The sequence below is a fragment of the Paroedura picta genome, chromosome 4, assembly GCF_049243985.1.
Source record: "Paroedura picta isolate Pp20150507F chromosome 4, Ppicta_v3.0, whole genome shotgun sequence".
Lineage (NCBI taxonomy): Eukaryota > Metazoa > Chordata > Lepidosauria > Squamata > Gekkonidae > Paroedura > Paroedura picta.
In genome coordinates, this window is record NC_135372.1 from 41804701 (window position 1) to 41820192 (window position 15492).

The following is a 15492-nucleotide window of genomic DNA, read 5'->3' on the forward strand; positions in this document are numbered from 1 at the left end:
CATAAAAGGCTGAGGGAAGCACAAAAGCTCGTTCATTAGAAGAAGACGATGGTTCATTAGATAGCTTCTGTCAATCAAGTACTGTAAGGATTTTTGCCCAGGGATCCTGCCGAATGAATGAATAACTGAAAGGCAGGGAATAAATCATTTTAAAAATAAATCTTTTGGTTCGGAAATAGGGATGCCAGCCTCCAGATGGGGCCTGGGGAATCCCCTGGAATTATACCTAGTCTCCAGGCAGCAAAGATCAGTTCCCCTGCAGAAAATAATTGTTTAGGAGGTAGACTGCAGAGTATTAGACCCCACTGAAATTTCTCCCCTCCCCAAACCCGCATTCTGCAGGCTTACCCCTCCCCCAAGTCTCCAGGTTTCTCCCAACCCAGAGCTGGCAACCCCATTTGGAAAGACCTTGTGAAATGTGTTGCTCTTATACTGGCTGGATGCAGGATTGCTGCTCTGTCCAAATTTTACTAGCCTGCCGGAATTTTATTTCTTGCCTGCTTGTCAGAACTGGGACAGGCAAAACCAAGAGAAAATCCGTCCAAGCAATTTCTGTTGGCATACTCACACATGGTCTTGTCTAGATTCAAATCTGATATCTAATGAGCTTTGACCTTTGGAATCTTATACCTTGGACATTTTTTTTTAATTCTAAGGTGCTCCTGGACTGTAATGTCGCTGTTCTATGGCAGACCAACATGGCTATTCCCTTTTTAAAAAATTGTGTTATCATGTATTTTCTTCTTTTTTCTGCTGGAGAATAAGGAAGGAGGGGTCCACTATGACCTCCAAAAAGGCTGTGCCAGGATCATGGGACCGACATGTACCAAAGCTGTGGAATGGAGAATGTGGTAGGAAGGAGGGAAATGGGGTGAAGCTGAACGCCTGAAACTCAACCCTTTCAAGATGGATTCCAAAGGGTAGCCATGTTGGTCTGAAGTAGCACAATAAAATCAAAGTCCAGTGGCACCTTTAAGACCAACAAAGATTTATTCAAGGCGTGAGCTTTCGAGTGCAAGCACTTTTCCTCAGACTAAGAATTTCCCTTTAGTGTTATTTCATTGGGTCTTCAAAGGGTGGAATTTTGCTTTGGATCAATGCAACTAGCTAGGATCTTTCTCTTAATTCTTGTCCACCTTTGCCTGTATTGGACTGGATTTCTTTTGGACCATAAACTAAACGATCCGTTAGAACAGGTACATCTATTTATTCTACAACTCTCCCTCTCTTCCAGGCGTTGTGATCAATCTCCTTCCGCCAGTCGGCCGACCGCAACAACGACCGCCTGCCCCTTCTTCTTTCCCCCTTCAGGACAGCGTCCTCCGGGTTTCACCAGCATCCTGTGGTTGGGCAGGAGGGGGATAGATCAGGAAGTGCATTTACCCAGCCTCCTTATAGATGGAGTCCCAGGTCACAAAGGGGGCCCAACAGGCATTTTTTCCTATCTACATCAAGCAAGGCTATTAGCGCCCTACCTGTCCTCTGAGCACCTGGTCACAGTGACCATGCAATAGTCATCTCCAGGCTTGACTTCTGTAACTCACTCTACGCTGGCCTACCCTTGTTGTTGACCTGGAAATTACAGCTGGTGCAGACTGCAGCTGCTAGGGTCCTCACTGGGACACCTTGGAGGACCCATATCCGGCCAGTGCTGAGGCAGCTGCACTGGCTACTGATTGTGGTCCAGATTAGGTTCAAGGTTTTGCTGTACACCTTCAAGGCCATCCACGATTTGGCCCCCACATATCTGAGGGACCACCTATCACCTCATACTCCCCGCAGAGCCTTGTGCTCAGCGGGTATGAATCTCTGCTGGTGGTCCCTGGCCCACAAGAAGTACACCCAGCCTCGACCAGGACCTGGGCCTTTTTGGTCCTGGCTCCAACCTGGTAGAACGAGCTCCTGGAAGAACTGAGGGCCCTGACGGAGCTTGTGTAGTCTGCAGGGGCTGCAAGATGGAGCTCTTTCACCAGGCATTTGGTTGAGGCTGGGTGGCAATAAGATCGAGGGCCCCTCCTCAATTTGGCCAGGACATCAGGCTCTTTTCCCATTGCATCTTTTCCCCTGAGTCATTGGGCAGGGGTGTTGTCGAACAGAGGGGTGGGGAGAAGGTTAATTGGTCATTGAATTTAGAATGATTTTAGTTGGGGTGGTTATATTTCATTGTGAGGTTTTTAATGTTGTGATAAATCCAATAATAATAATAATAATAATAATAATAATAATAATAATAATAATAATATACAGGCTGGTTGAATCCAACCTAATGTTGGTCCCTCCTGTTATATGCAATCCATGTGTGACATAATCCCCAGATTCTTCTACACTTCTGCCTGGTCTTTAGATGGGCAAGGAAGCAGTTTACTGACACAGAAAAGGGCTTTTAGTCCAGGGATACCAGTCTCCAGATGGGAACTAGGGATCCCCTGGAATGGCTGCTCATCTCCATATTGCTTAGGAGGGTGAACTCTGTGACATTGCACCCCACTAAGGTCCACGCTCTCCCCAAGTCTCCAGAAGTTTCCAAACCTGAATCTAGCAACCTTACCCCCCCTTCCTTGCCAATGACCAGATGGAACCTGGAAACCCTACTTTAGCCTGAAGGTTCAGAACTTCTGTAAACAAAAGGTGGCAGCCATATGTGGTCAACGCACTGAAAAGTAACTGCTGTGTTAGCTTCCAAGTAATTGTGAGACTATCAGTGGCTAAGTGTAATTCACAATAAGCAAATCCCTGAGGTAACTTGTGAAATGTGAGCATGAGTAATAACCAGTACAGGGTCAGTCTAGTTTGTTTTGTTTCCCTCCCTCTTACATTTGAACTCTATATAGGTGTTTACGTTTTTGCAAATATTATTCCAATGAAAATAATAATTGCAATCTAAAGCTTTTAGTTTATTCAAATGTAACTTTTAAATCACACTTCCCCCCCCCTCCCCATCTAACATTTCAGTTCTGAATGATTATTGTTATTGGGATAGACAGTTAGCATGGCGTATTTTTCATTTTTCGCTTAATAAAGATAAGTCAAAATAAACATGGTGCATCAGAAGTTCTGTTTAGGGCGTCTGAAAGCTTTCCAATTCAAAATTTTCCAGAAAGCCCACATCCCTTGGCTATAGCTCTACCCCTCTTTGTGGTGGTCTCTGTCCCTGCAAAGCAGCCCAAAGAAAGGTGTGAATAAGCCCCTTTTGGGGATACTGAATAGGACCGTTGGCCTGTTGCCCTTTTGACTAAAATTGTTGGTTACTGGGCCTTAGATATACGCCAGTGAAGCTTGCAATAGCAAAATATTATTGGCTAGAAAGATATTCTACGGATATATGCAGAGGGGTGAACACACTTCCTTTCAGTTGAATATGAATTATACATGGTCACAGCAACAGAAGCTGGTTGATAGAGTCTAAACAGAAAGGGCATTTATTTACTTAGGACGTTTAGAAAATATATGTCTGTCTTTGGAGGGAAATCATACTCATTAATCTTAGCAAATTTCGGAATCAGAGTCATCTTTTTAAACCCGTGTCCGTTCCAGAGAAAACTGGCATGAAGGTATTTGCCCAAAGTATTCCTTTCCATGCTGCCTACGATTTATCTACCTATGTCAATTCTGTGGGTCTCTCAGAGATGAACTGTTCCCTTCATTTAGGACACTGGTATGCCAGTAACGGTGCTATTGTATTTTTATCTATTTCAATCAGATTCTTATCTGATTCCTTCTTATATCTTTAACTCTGCTGACTTCTCCTCCCCTGCCTCTTAGGCTCAGAGAAGAAAGTGATTACAAGCCCTGTGCTGGAGCAGCAGCCATTTTGAGTACAAGCTGGCATAGTGTACCTACTCGTGTGCTCAAGCTATGAATAGAACAGAGGGTAGCAATGGCTTTCTTTCTGACAGTGATTTGGAAGTCCTAATCTCAGCAGAGGCTATAGTGCTATCAAATTAAGCGGGGAAAAACCGTTGCAGGACTGTCTTGACCTTGATTGTTAAAGTGTCTTCAACATAGACCAAAAAGTGTGTGGAAAAATGCCACACAGGAAAGGCAGCATTGGAGGATCAGCCCCTCTCCAATCAGCCGATTTCAAGTGGCAGCCATCTTAGGAGCCCATCTAATGGTCATGGAGGGCAACCAGTAACCTCCACAAGCCAAATGGGCATACAGTCAGGAGCCAGTGATTGTATTTCCCCCAAAGTTCATCAAGCTGGTAATGTAAATGCCCCCAGCAGCATTAGATCATAAAGAGACCATAGCCGTTAGATGATCAAGCTTCAGCAGGCTTTCTCAACCAAAGATTCATGAAACTCTGAAGTTTCTTGACAGCCCAGAAGGGTTTCCCGAATGGGTGGGATTTAATTTATTTTATGCATATTTTAAAAAATTGTTAAGCATTGATCAGGTGATATGACTATATATGGTGATGTCAACCCACCCATCAGTGGTCAGTGATGGTCCTGGAGGGGGTGGGAAGAGGAGGAACCCTGGGTGGGCATGATTCTGCATAGTTGTGTCACTTCTGGGGTTTCTTGAAGCCTGAATAATGTTTCGGGGGGGGGGGGGGTTAACAGTAAAAAAAAGCTGAGAAAGGCTGGGCTACAGTGTCAGACACAAAGCACAGACCCAGGGAAAATAATTTCCCAGGTTAAATCCAAATCAAGCGATTTTGCCATGTCTTGGACTTTAAAAATAATAATAATTTGTTTTCATTTCATTAGCTCTGGTTTGGTAGGAGCATTACTTAGCATTGATGTTGCTCCCTATTCAGCAGTCAGCTAAAGGTTAAATTTCATATCAATAAATGTGCGTGGATCTTTAGCCTCCCCTTTCCCCTGGTCACATGGGTTCCAACCACTGGTACTTCATAAGCCTTGCCAGCTTGGTGTGTTGGTTGGGAGCGCCAGCTTCTAATGTGGTGAGCCGGGTTTGATTCCCCGCTCCTCTACATGCAGCCAGCTGGGTGACTTTGGGCTTGCTGCAGCACTGATAAAGCTGTTCTGACCCCCCTCACAGGGTGTCTGTTGTGGGGAGAGGAAAGGGAAGGCAATTGTAAGCTGTTTTGAGACACTTTCTGGTAGAGAAAAGTAACATATATGAAACACCTCTCCTTCTTCTGGTCAAGTCATAGTACGTCGCAGGCAACCTGCCAAAGTGCAGTTCTCTTTCTGTATATTTGGGTATTAGGTAGAGAGACAGACCGACTTGTCGCAGTTACCCATTTTCTCATCTAGAAGCTGTTTGAAAGGGCAACCAAAACCAAACAAAATTTCTTTGGGCGCCGCTAGCTGTCTGAAGGTTAGGCAAGTACAGGACTTTGATAACTGTCTAAGATCAATATTTCTGAAGCAGAGTCTCCTAGACAGTGATAACCATCTATAGTACAGACATCAGTCTACCGCTGTTCGGGCCTACTATATTATGAGATGGAGCTTGTACTCCCACTCCTTGTTGCTGAAAGATAAATTGGGCAGCCTCCTTTTGTGGGAGAATATTTCAGGTTCAGGAGGAAGGAGGCCTGATCACGCTAGATCTTGGAAGCGAAACAGGGTCAGAACTTGGATGGGAGACCACCAAGGAAGACCCTGCAGAGTTAGGCTATGGCAAATCGCTTCCACTTCTCACTTGCCTGGAGAGCTCTTTGCTAGACTTGTCATAAGTCAGTTGTGATTTGATTTTATTGCTGTAATCAGCCTCTCTTTCATTTGTCACAGCTTTTCATTTGCACGGTTTAGTGCGGAGTTTGATAGTAGGCGCTCCTCCTTGGTCTGGCATTTCATTTGTGGACACTTTTACAATGGACCGTGTGACTCTTGAGCAGGAAATTCTTTTGGATAGTGAGAGGTGTTTTTGAATGCCTTTTCAAAGCAGGATCAGGTTTCTGAAACAACTTGGCTGTGGTCACTCTGTAGCTCACAGGGGAGTAATAATTGCCCTAATGCACTTGCTGAACATTTTTCCTGGAACAGGCAGCCCTCAGTTACTCATCTTGGCTGTTTTAGGTACTTTACCTCAACTTTCAATAATTTTATGAAACAAATCAAGGCTCATCAGAGGATTGTATTGGTTAGAAAGCAAGGTGTCAGGGGACATTCCTTTGAGAGCACTGGCTGGGGCTTCCTTAGTAGCATAAATGCAAGTGGCAGCTCTATCCATAACAAGTGACTCTCCCAATTAGCTGTTGTTTCAGACCTGGTGAGGTCATGGCTGTCTCCTTGGCAGACTCCATTTTTAGAGTCCTCCATGCAAAATAAAAGTATTGGCAATAACTCCTCTTTGCATAACTGAGCCTTAAAGGAGAGCTGCTTGGACAGGTCAAGAGGTGTTTCCATTGGTTTATTGGCCTCTCGATACGGTGGCTCCTTTTAGTCACTATGACTAGTAGCTGTTGATGGGCTTTGTCCTCCATGGATCTGTCTAATTCCCTTTTAAAGCCACCTGTGCTAGCAGCCATCACCACATCCATTGTCAGTGAACCCCACAATTATTTGTCTCAGACAGCTTGGTGTAGTGGTGAGGAGTGTGGATTTCTAATCTGGTGAGCCGAGTTTGATTCTCTGCTCCTCCCCCACATGCAGCCAGCTGGGTGACCTTGGGCTCACCACTGCACTGATAAAATTGTTCTGACCGGGCAGTGATATCAGCGCTCTCTCAGCCTCACCCCCCTCACAGAGTGTCTGTTGTGGGGAGAGGGAAGGGAAGGCGACTGTAAGCCACTTTGAGACTCCTTCAGGGAGAGAAAAGCGGCATATAAGAACCAAATCTTCTTCTTCTTCAGTGATATCAGGGCTCTCTCAGCCTCACCTCCCTCAGAGGGTGTCTGTTGTGGGGGGAGGAAAGGGAAGGCAACTGTAAGCTGCTTTGAGACTCCTGGTAGAGAAAAGCGGCATATAAGAACCAAATCTTCTTCTTCAGTGATATCAGCGCTCTCTCAGCCTCACCCACCTCACAGGGTGTCTGTTGTGGGGGGAGGAAAGGGAAGGCGACTGTAAGCCACTTTGAGACTCCTTCAGGGAGAGAAAAGCGGCATATATTATTATTATTATTATTATTATTATTATTATTATTATTATTATTATTATTATTATTATTATTATTATTATTATTATTATTATTATTATTATTTCGATTTATTTCCCGCCACTCCCAAATGGCTCGCGGCGGGTTACAATGTCTTAAAAAACCCATTAAAACTCCCATTAAAAGACTTTAAAATGTCACAACATGGCAGCACAATAATAAGATCCCCTTCCTACCCCCATTCCTAAAAAAGGGGGGGTGGAGAAGAAGGAGGTCAATGATGTTCAAGAAGCCCGGGGGAGAGCAGTCGATGTACCCCAGCAGCCCCAGCCTCAACCATAGACCTGGCGGAAGAGCTCCGTCTTGCAGGCCCTGCGGAACGTTAAAGGGTCCCGCAGGGCCCGCAGCTCACCCGGGAGCTCATTCCACCAGGTGGGGGCCAGGACTGAAAAGGCCCTGGCCCTGGTCGAGGCTAGGCGTGCTTCCCTAGGGCCGGGAACGATATAAGAACCAAATCTTCTTCTTCTTCAGTAATATCAGGGCTCTCTCAGCCTCACCTCCTTCACAGGGTGTCTGTTATGTCGAGAGGAAAGGGAAGGGGATTCTTCTCCTCCTTCTGCTTCTCCTCCTCCTCCTCTATGGTTAGTGGGGAAATTGGCCGTTTCAAAATGTACTGGGTTCCTGGCTCACCTGATCACAATACTAGGATGATTAACATCCATTTGCCTTCCTATGCTTTTCAGTGCATGTATGTTTTTTGATCTCAGCTGGCACGGTGCCAGATGGAAGACCAGCCAAGTCAATGCTAGCTAGCTAACTGATAGAGCACTTTTTGAAACTGAAGAGGTCATAGTCATTGCAAAAACCCACAAGCAGATTGCAGCTTGTGTTATTGGGGCATGTATTTTTATCTGTCCAGTGCATTTTTTATTTGCCCTTCCTCTAAGGAGCGCTTTGGGCAGTGAAAGTCTAGGAATCCCAACAACATGAAGCAATAGTTTAGTAGAAACTGAAAAGAGGAGAAGCGGGGGTTTCTGGTACGTCCCAGGAAGCTTAGCTGAGATTTGACTGGTCCGACTATGAAGTTTAGCTATGACAAATCACAGGTAGTCCTGCAGGGTATAGTATGAGGGCCATTCCGCACCGGGATCCATGTAGCAAATTGTTTGCTGAATGAAAAATCGCCATTTTAAATAGTGGAATTCGTTGTTATGCATACCTGCCTTTGTAGTGGAATCCAGTTGTGTTTCTATCGTTTCCCACAGGGTTCCGGTCTCAGCAAAAATCGCTAAAAAGGAAGCGCTATTGCTGAGCTGTGTCCCGCCCCTGGCCGTCAAGCACCAATGGGTGGCCGTTATCATGCTCCCAAACAGCCCCTTTCCCTTTAAGGAAGGCTTAAAAAAAAAAACACCCGTTGCAACGAATATGCGTTGATTCGTTGCAACGGAGAGACCCATCTAGGTAGCAGGTGGTGTTTGAGCTGCCATTTCATCGTTGCCACGCTCCCCCCGAGTGAACCCCCCCCCTCACGGGCGCGATTTTCGGCCGAAAACAGTGTGAAAAATAAAGTGAAAATAAACCAGCAAACGGGCCTCTGTGATGCTTGTGCTTGGTGACTTTAAACAGAGGGACTGCAGCCGGGGAAGCCTCACTGGGTAAATGAAGGCTTGCCGGTGCGTTGATCTCCGCTCGCTCGGAGAAAAAAAAATGGCGATCGCTTCGCCGGAAGATCAGAGGAGAGAGCCAGGGGGAGGGACTTTGCAGAAACCGCAACAATGGTAACGCACAGAACTTTCCCGCTAGTGTTGCAGATTGGTTGCAGGAGTGTAGCGCTTTCCGGAGGATGAATCCACTTTTGGGGATTTCCCTGAAAGCGCTACAATGAAGCGCTTTTTGCGGATCGGTTTCAGGAGTGTTGCAGATTGTCAACGACGTTGTGCATAACGGCAAAACTGTAGCAATTTCAATTAGTAACCATTGTGCTATTTTGGACGAATGCGGAACGGCCCTGAGTATTCCTACTCTGTAACAGCAGCAGCCGTGGAAGTGAAAAACTCCAGTAATGTGTGCCTGCACACTTTTCAATATATAATTATAAACATAAGAGTCACAATTCTGTGACTCTTGATTCTGTGAAGGCTTAAGGGGGTGGCAGGTTACAGTGGATGAGCGATAGGGTTGTGAGTGTGCTGCATAGTGCAGGGGGTTGGACTAGATGACCCATGAGGTCCCTTCCAACTGTATTATTCTATGATTCTATGAATTCTTATGCAAATTAATGGAGAATCTAAGGAGTTAGATTCTGTACAAGATTCACTATGGATGAGGAAAGAGATAATTCTGAAGCTAGTTCTTAGAACTCTTTCAGCCACTAGCAAGAAGACCGAATGTTGGTCTCGCACTCACTCCTCCCCCCGTGCCCCCCACAGCCATACTTCAAATGGGCTGCCAGTCATTTACTTTTTTAAAAATTGCCTCGTCCACATATAGCCATTTGTTGCTTTACAGCTTGAACAAATGTATGTATTTGCTTTTTAAGTGCTCTGAGAATTGGAGGGAAAGGTTATTATTGGGATGGCACAACAAAATCAGAGTCCAGTGGCACCTTTATGACCAACAAAGATTTATTCAAGGCGTGAGCTTTTGAGTGCAAGCACTCTTCCTCAGACTAGAACTATCATCTTTGTTGGTCTTAAAGGTGCTACCCATTTGAATCCTATTGGGATGGCATTTGCTGACCCTTTGGCACAATCCGCAGCAGACTTGTGCTACAAATTCATGAAACTGTTTTTCTCGAACCGAGTTGCAGAAATGACAAATACGTTTGCGATGAACACAGTAAAGACGCTTCCAGCTCATCCCCTGGCTCTGTAAATCAAATGTAATTTTGAGAAAGTGAAATTGAAGGTCAGCCATGCAAGATATATGAAGAAAAATATTTAAAAGTACATGAGAGTAAAGGGAATTGTGCGCATTTACTATTATTTAATATGTCTCTTATGTACGTAGGTTCATACAATAGAATTCATGTGTCTGGGCTTGTGGTTCCTTGGTCCTCAATTGTGATTCACTAAATAGAATGTTTCAAGCAGCCAATCAGCAGGTTTTGTTAGTAGCCAATTGTAAGGGTGCGTTAACAACCAATAGTGTGTGTAAATGAGAGTTGCCTGTAGCAGCTATGTATATAAAGTCTGTATATTCTCCTTGTTACTATGCAGTTTTCCTTTTTGTTAATAAAAGTTCTCTTCGTGTTAGAGCTGGTGTTTGTGTTCTGACTGAACCCACAGATTTAATAATGTCCATCTTGTTGGTCCCTCACCCCTAGGGATAAATTTCAAAATGAAGTTATTTGCCACACAAGCACTGACAGAAATAAATTTCCCTGCCATGGCAACTGATGAGGAGAATGTACCAGAAGGCCACCACAAATATTTTTATGCTGCCTTCTCCAAAAAAATTTAGGTGGATATGAATAAAATTAACAAGAGGTTATGCATCACGCAGCCGTGTTCAGAAAGATATTTCTTCTATAGTTCAGAAATGCAGAAATACCTGCCTTCTTTCATAGCAACCTGTCTGGACTTTTAAGAGCTAAGAATGATGCCTTCTTGCAGGAACCTGCAGTGTCTGAAGATTCACTTACATTAGACTTATGGGATAGCCTTCACAGCTGCTGCCCTTGGGCTGTAGAACTTTTTCCCTCCATTTTTTTTTATTTTGGAAGGGCCTTTGCATCTGCTTGACAGGTGATGCCTATGTTCTCCTTCTTTATATCTCTGTAATTTTACTGTGCTTATGCCAGTTTTTTTTAAGAGTCTCTGTAATTTCCTTTGGGTGCCCCTGATTGGAGGGGTAAGGGGAAAATTCTGGATGGACAGGAACGCAGCACAGAACTGACCTAAATAAAAATCTAAATACTTCACTCTTCTTGACACAGAACATTTGGGCAAAAAGTAGACTTATTGTCAAGTTTAGAAACAAACTTAGAAACCCAAAAGATTCTGGTAGTCAGGGATAAGGGCTTCTGTACTCCCACCCAGTCCCATATTGCCGTTCCTTTATATACCTCCTTTTTGTGCCATGTATCTTTCCCTCTTTCATTTATACCACTAATACTTTCTAGGGCTTTTTTTAATACTTTCTTTTCACAAGATGGAAATACTGTACCGTCCAGAATTTAAGTAGCATTTCCAGATTCCTCTGTGTTTCTGCTGTTTTGTAGCTCTGGAATATGAAAGCTTCACTGTTTCTTGACCCCTGGCAATATTGATAGCAACTTCACCTGTGTAAATAGGATTTGGGCATTCCTTAGTATTTGGCATACTGGTGAAGAGTTTTTGGATTCCATGTGCTTGTGTGTGAGGAAGCATCTTGCTAGAATTGAGATGTAGCAAGGAGAAACATAATGATCAATAGTCAAAGGATGAAATTTCAAGAGTGCTTGCTGTGCCACAGCTGAGGGTCAGCGCTTATGATCTATTTGTGACAAGGGAGTTGTGTGTCAGAGTTCCTTCCTGGCTGCAAACAGTTCCTATGGTGTGACACTCCCTAAGCAGGTGTCTTCAGAATCATTCTGCTCACTACACAAATTGAGCTGGTAGATTGAGGCCCGCTACTCTCAATATACTTTAGTGATGGTATGAGCAGTACCCACATGGCAAGTATGTGCATTCATCATTCCAGCACTGGACACTTTTAACGCTGATGTTCACGTACACCTGCGTTTTTGTTTGAAGACACAAATACTCATACCAAGTCCTGTGTGTTTCATTATGATTAGTTAGAGCAGTATCATCCTATTGCACAGCCCTGTGGATTACCACCCACTGTTGACAGGTATGTGGCTTTCTTTCTTTCCTCCCCTGCTTCCATGCTGACAAGAACTACTGCTCAGTGTTCCCAGAGCTTTGAAAATAAAGAGATGTTAATCGAAAACACATGAGGCAGAAAGGATGTTGCTTTGAACCCTCCAGAAAGAGAAGGGAATGGAAGGTTGTATAAGTGAGTTGCTGAGGGACTTATGACCAACTTATTTTTCCTACAGGTGAAGAGTAGTTTTGTTCTTTTCTCTTTAAAAATGGTCATGTGTTAGAAAAATATACAAATCTATAATTTGCTAGAAATTACGGGACACATAGGATTCCCTCTCAGCAAAACCTTCTTCACAGTGCAGTTGAGACAGGGCCCCCACACGCTATCTAAAGGAGTAGCAAACCAGTTTGGTAATTCTTCCTCCTCCTTGCAGGCTTCCCCCTCCCTTTCAGCTTTAGGGATAAACTGCAGTTTGTGTTCCCTCAAGCTGTAGTTTGGTAGTAACATGCCCTCTTGATTTTGGCACAACAGCCACATACAACCGAACTGCAAGTTTTGTGTGGTCCTCCTGATAGGTATGGTTGCTGTTTTATTTGAACAGGGCAAATACCTGTACAAACGGAAACCTAACCACACTGGACGTGACCAAGAGCTTCTGGCAGGTTTCTCTCAGAGCCCAAGTTGAAGAGAAGATTACCTTTGCTACCCCATTGGGGCCTGTAGTAGGTTGTAACCATGCCCTCTGGATTGCATGGAGTGACATGTCTACCTTTTAAATAATAAACACACAGATATCATCCCAACCCTGGCCCTCCTCTTCTCCGGCTCTCTCAGCCATGAAGACATGGATTCCAGCCCCTCAGCCATCCTAGTCTCCCTTCTCTGAACATGTCACCCCAGCTTGGGGAATAGGATCTGTGATGACTTAATTCCTACATAGTCTCATAGGCAATAACTTATCATGTATTTCTTCCACCTCAAAAGCACCTGAAAACATGATTTTTTTTTAAAAAGCCACAAAATTAAATAGTCACTACACATCCTTTGACATATCAGCAAAGTAGCTATTTTAAAGCTCTGGTATCAGAAAACAAATACATCCCAATAAAAATAGGAATTACTAATACTGAATACATTCCACTGTGCTGCTTACAATTGATATGGATCAGCCTGTAATCCCACTTTGTGCTCAATTCAGTATCTATTGAGCTGTGTGAATGGTATACTTAATCCTTTTTACACGTTTATACACCCCCTCCACCTCCATGCTTCAGGGTGCCAGAGAGAAATTCAGGGCTTATAAAAATACTTGTCTAAATACTAATGAGATGGGAAAGGAAAAAGCCAATTTTTACACCCTGCTTTTTTGCTTGACGGAGTTTCAAAGCAGCTTACAATCCCCTCCCCTTCCCCACAACAGACACCCTATGAAGTAGGTGAGGCTGAGAGAGCTCTGAAAGAACTGTAACTGGCCCAAGGTCACCCATCTTCCTGCATGTGGAGAAGTAGGGAATCAAACCTGGTTCTCCGGATTAGAGGCCCCCTCTTTTAACCATTACACTAAACTGGCTCGCAAATACAATAATGCTGTCCTGTTTCAAGCTTTTTAAAGAAAGTGTAAGTGGTGAATTGAATCATGGCTGAGGCAAACTGTGTCACCACATTCTACGGTTGTTTTTGTGAGAACTGAAGAGTGCTTCCTGTATGTGGCATATGTTACATATGTGTTATTGTATTGCTGCTATTCTCAATATTATTTTGCATTGTGAGCCTATGTAGTGCAGTAGCTACATGCACAATTTTTATTTCCTTGATACCGTATTTTGATTTTTGCATCTATTTAGTGCTGCTTACTTCTAATCCCAACACACAAAAAATAATACATATGCACACTAGGCTGCAAATAATCTGGTTCTAACATCCCCCCCTTTTCCATTTTAAAATGGTTGATGAAAGAGATTTGCCTAATAGTGGTTAATAAAAGTACACAGCATTGATCAGCAGTAGAAAATAGAAACATGTATAGACCATTCTGTTTTCCCAAACTGGGTTTATGTGGTTTATTTCTCAGCATAAATTGTGTGCCTTAAATTATGCTGCTGCCTTTCTTGACCCAATCTGTTAGTACATGATAGATAGGAGGCAGATTGCAGAGCTCAAACAGTGCACAAACTCACAACTCAGTGCATGCCAAGGTTTACCATACTGAATTCCCTGCTATTGGCCCATTCAGCAACTTTCTATTTAAACTCCCAGTTGGCAACCTTCCCACAAGCAGAGAGCTCCACCCATGGGGCAAGTAGACATGCCTAATGGCACATGTCAGGGGTTGAGGGTCAATCGACACATAACAGACACCATGTGACAGACACATGAATTATTGACGGACTTGGCCTGGGCACTCTGTGCTCAGAACCCTAATCTACAGGCCTGCCTGGGCTTGATTCAGATCGGACCATGGCACACAAGGGGGCAGGACTCCCCCTCCAATGCGGTTTTCCCAACCTGAAATGCCTCCAGGTGGCCTGCTTCTGGCTTTGTTGGGGAAACTGTGCATAGCCCTTAATACACTCAGACCTTCCCAACAGGCCAGCGAGCAGCTTCCTGAAGCTGTATCAAGTCAGGCTTAGGTCTATTCTCCTTGTATACAGAGAGTCCCAATCCAAGCTGTGCCTGCACCTGCGGGATTTAAATTTCCAAGAGAACCCCCAAACTACATCTGTTGCCAGTCCACTTGGACTTCTGGGACTGGTATCAGACAATTGGAATGCCTCATGCACTGGCTTAATAATGATTTCATTGTATGGTTCTACAACCAGGTACTTCCTCTCCTATCTCACATGCTTTTAAAACAAAGTTGTTCCTGCCCTTCGCCAGCTGTACAGTTCCAGAAGATCAGGGGTAGTCAAACTGTGGCCCTCCAGACGTCCATGGACTACAATTTGCATTTGCTGGCAGGGGCTCATGGGAATTGTAGTCCATGGACATCTGGAGGGCTGCAGTTTGACTACCCCTGCAGAAGATCATTACAATTTATGGAAGCCCCTACCCATCACAGGCTCACAGTGGCTGCCATTGCACACTACAGATCTGCTTCTGGCTAAGTTTCCCATTAGCTGCTTGTTTCTGCCAACTCCATCCCAACCTGTTTTCTGGCCATCAGTTTAATCTCCTCAGTCTCCTTCTTCCAGGCTTCTTTTGTTCAGTTTCCTGTCTTGACAAAGGTCCAATGTGGAGGTAAATTTGATACATTTTAGAAATCTCTTTGGGTCGTTTTAAAAAATTGCTCTCAATTCAGTTGGGACAGCTGGTTGGGGAGTGCTGCCAATACAGACTTTGGTCTATTTAAATCATTGGCTGACTGGCTGTAGTATTTCTCAAGAAGTTATCAACCTTTGTTATGGAAAAACTAAGTTCCTTGTATTGTTCCGTGTTCTATGTAAACTGCCCTGAGCCTCAGGGGAGGGCGGTATAGATATAAATAAATAAAATAAAGCAAGGAAAGGTCCACTGCTCAAGGTCTAAAGCGGCTACTGTGTGCTTATTTCTTTCATTTCTGGTATCCTGCTACTTGCCCTGTTTCCCTTGCTGCAGTGTTCCTAGTGTTCCTAGGCAGGCCCACAAATACACATCAAATGAAGAAGAGGAAGTTGGCACATAAAGAATAAG

General features: G+C 44.1%; 2 protein-coding genes across 2 annotated transcripts in view; one reads left to right on the forward strand and one right to left on the reverse strand.

The window, feature by feature from the left end:
• Positions 1-15492, forward strand: part of COLGALT2 (collagen beta(1-O)galactosyltransferase 2) — a 55390-nt gene that overhangs the window by 3234 nt on the left and 36664 nt on the right. The window lies entirely within an intron of this gene.
• Positions 1032-15492, reverse strand: part of LOC143835268 (uncharacterized) — a 41446-nt gene continuing 26985 nt past the window's right edge. Inside the window, exon 3 of the transcript XR_013230055.1 lies at positions 1032-1340. The gene's annotated coding sequence lies outside the window, so the exon portion shown is untranslated. The remainder of the gene's footprint in view (positions 1341-15492) is intronic.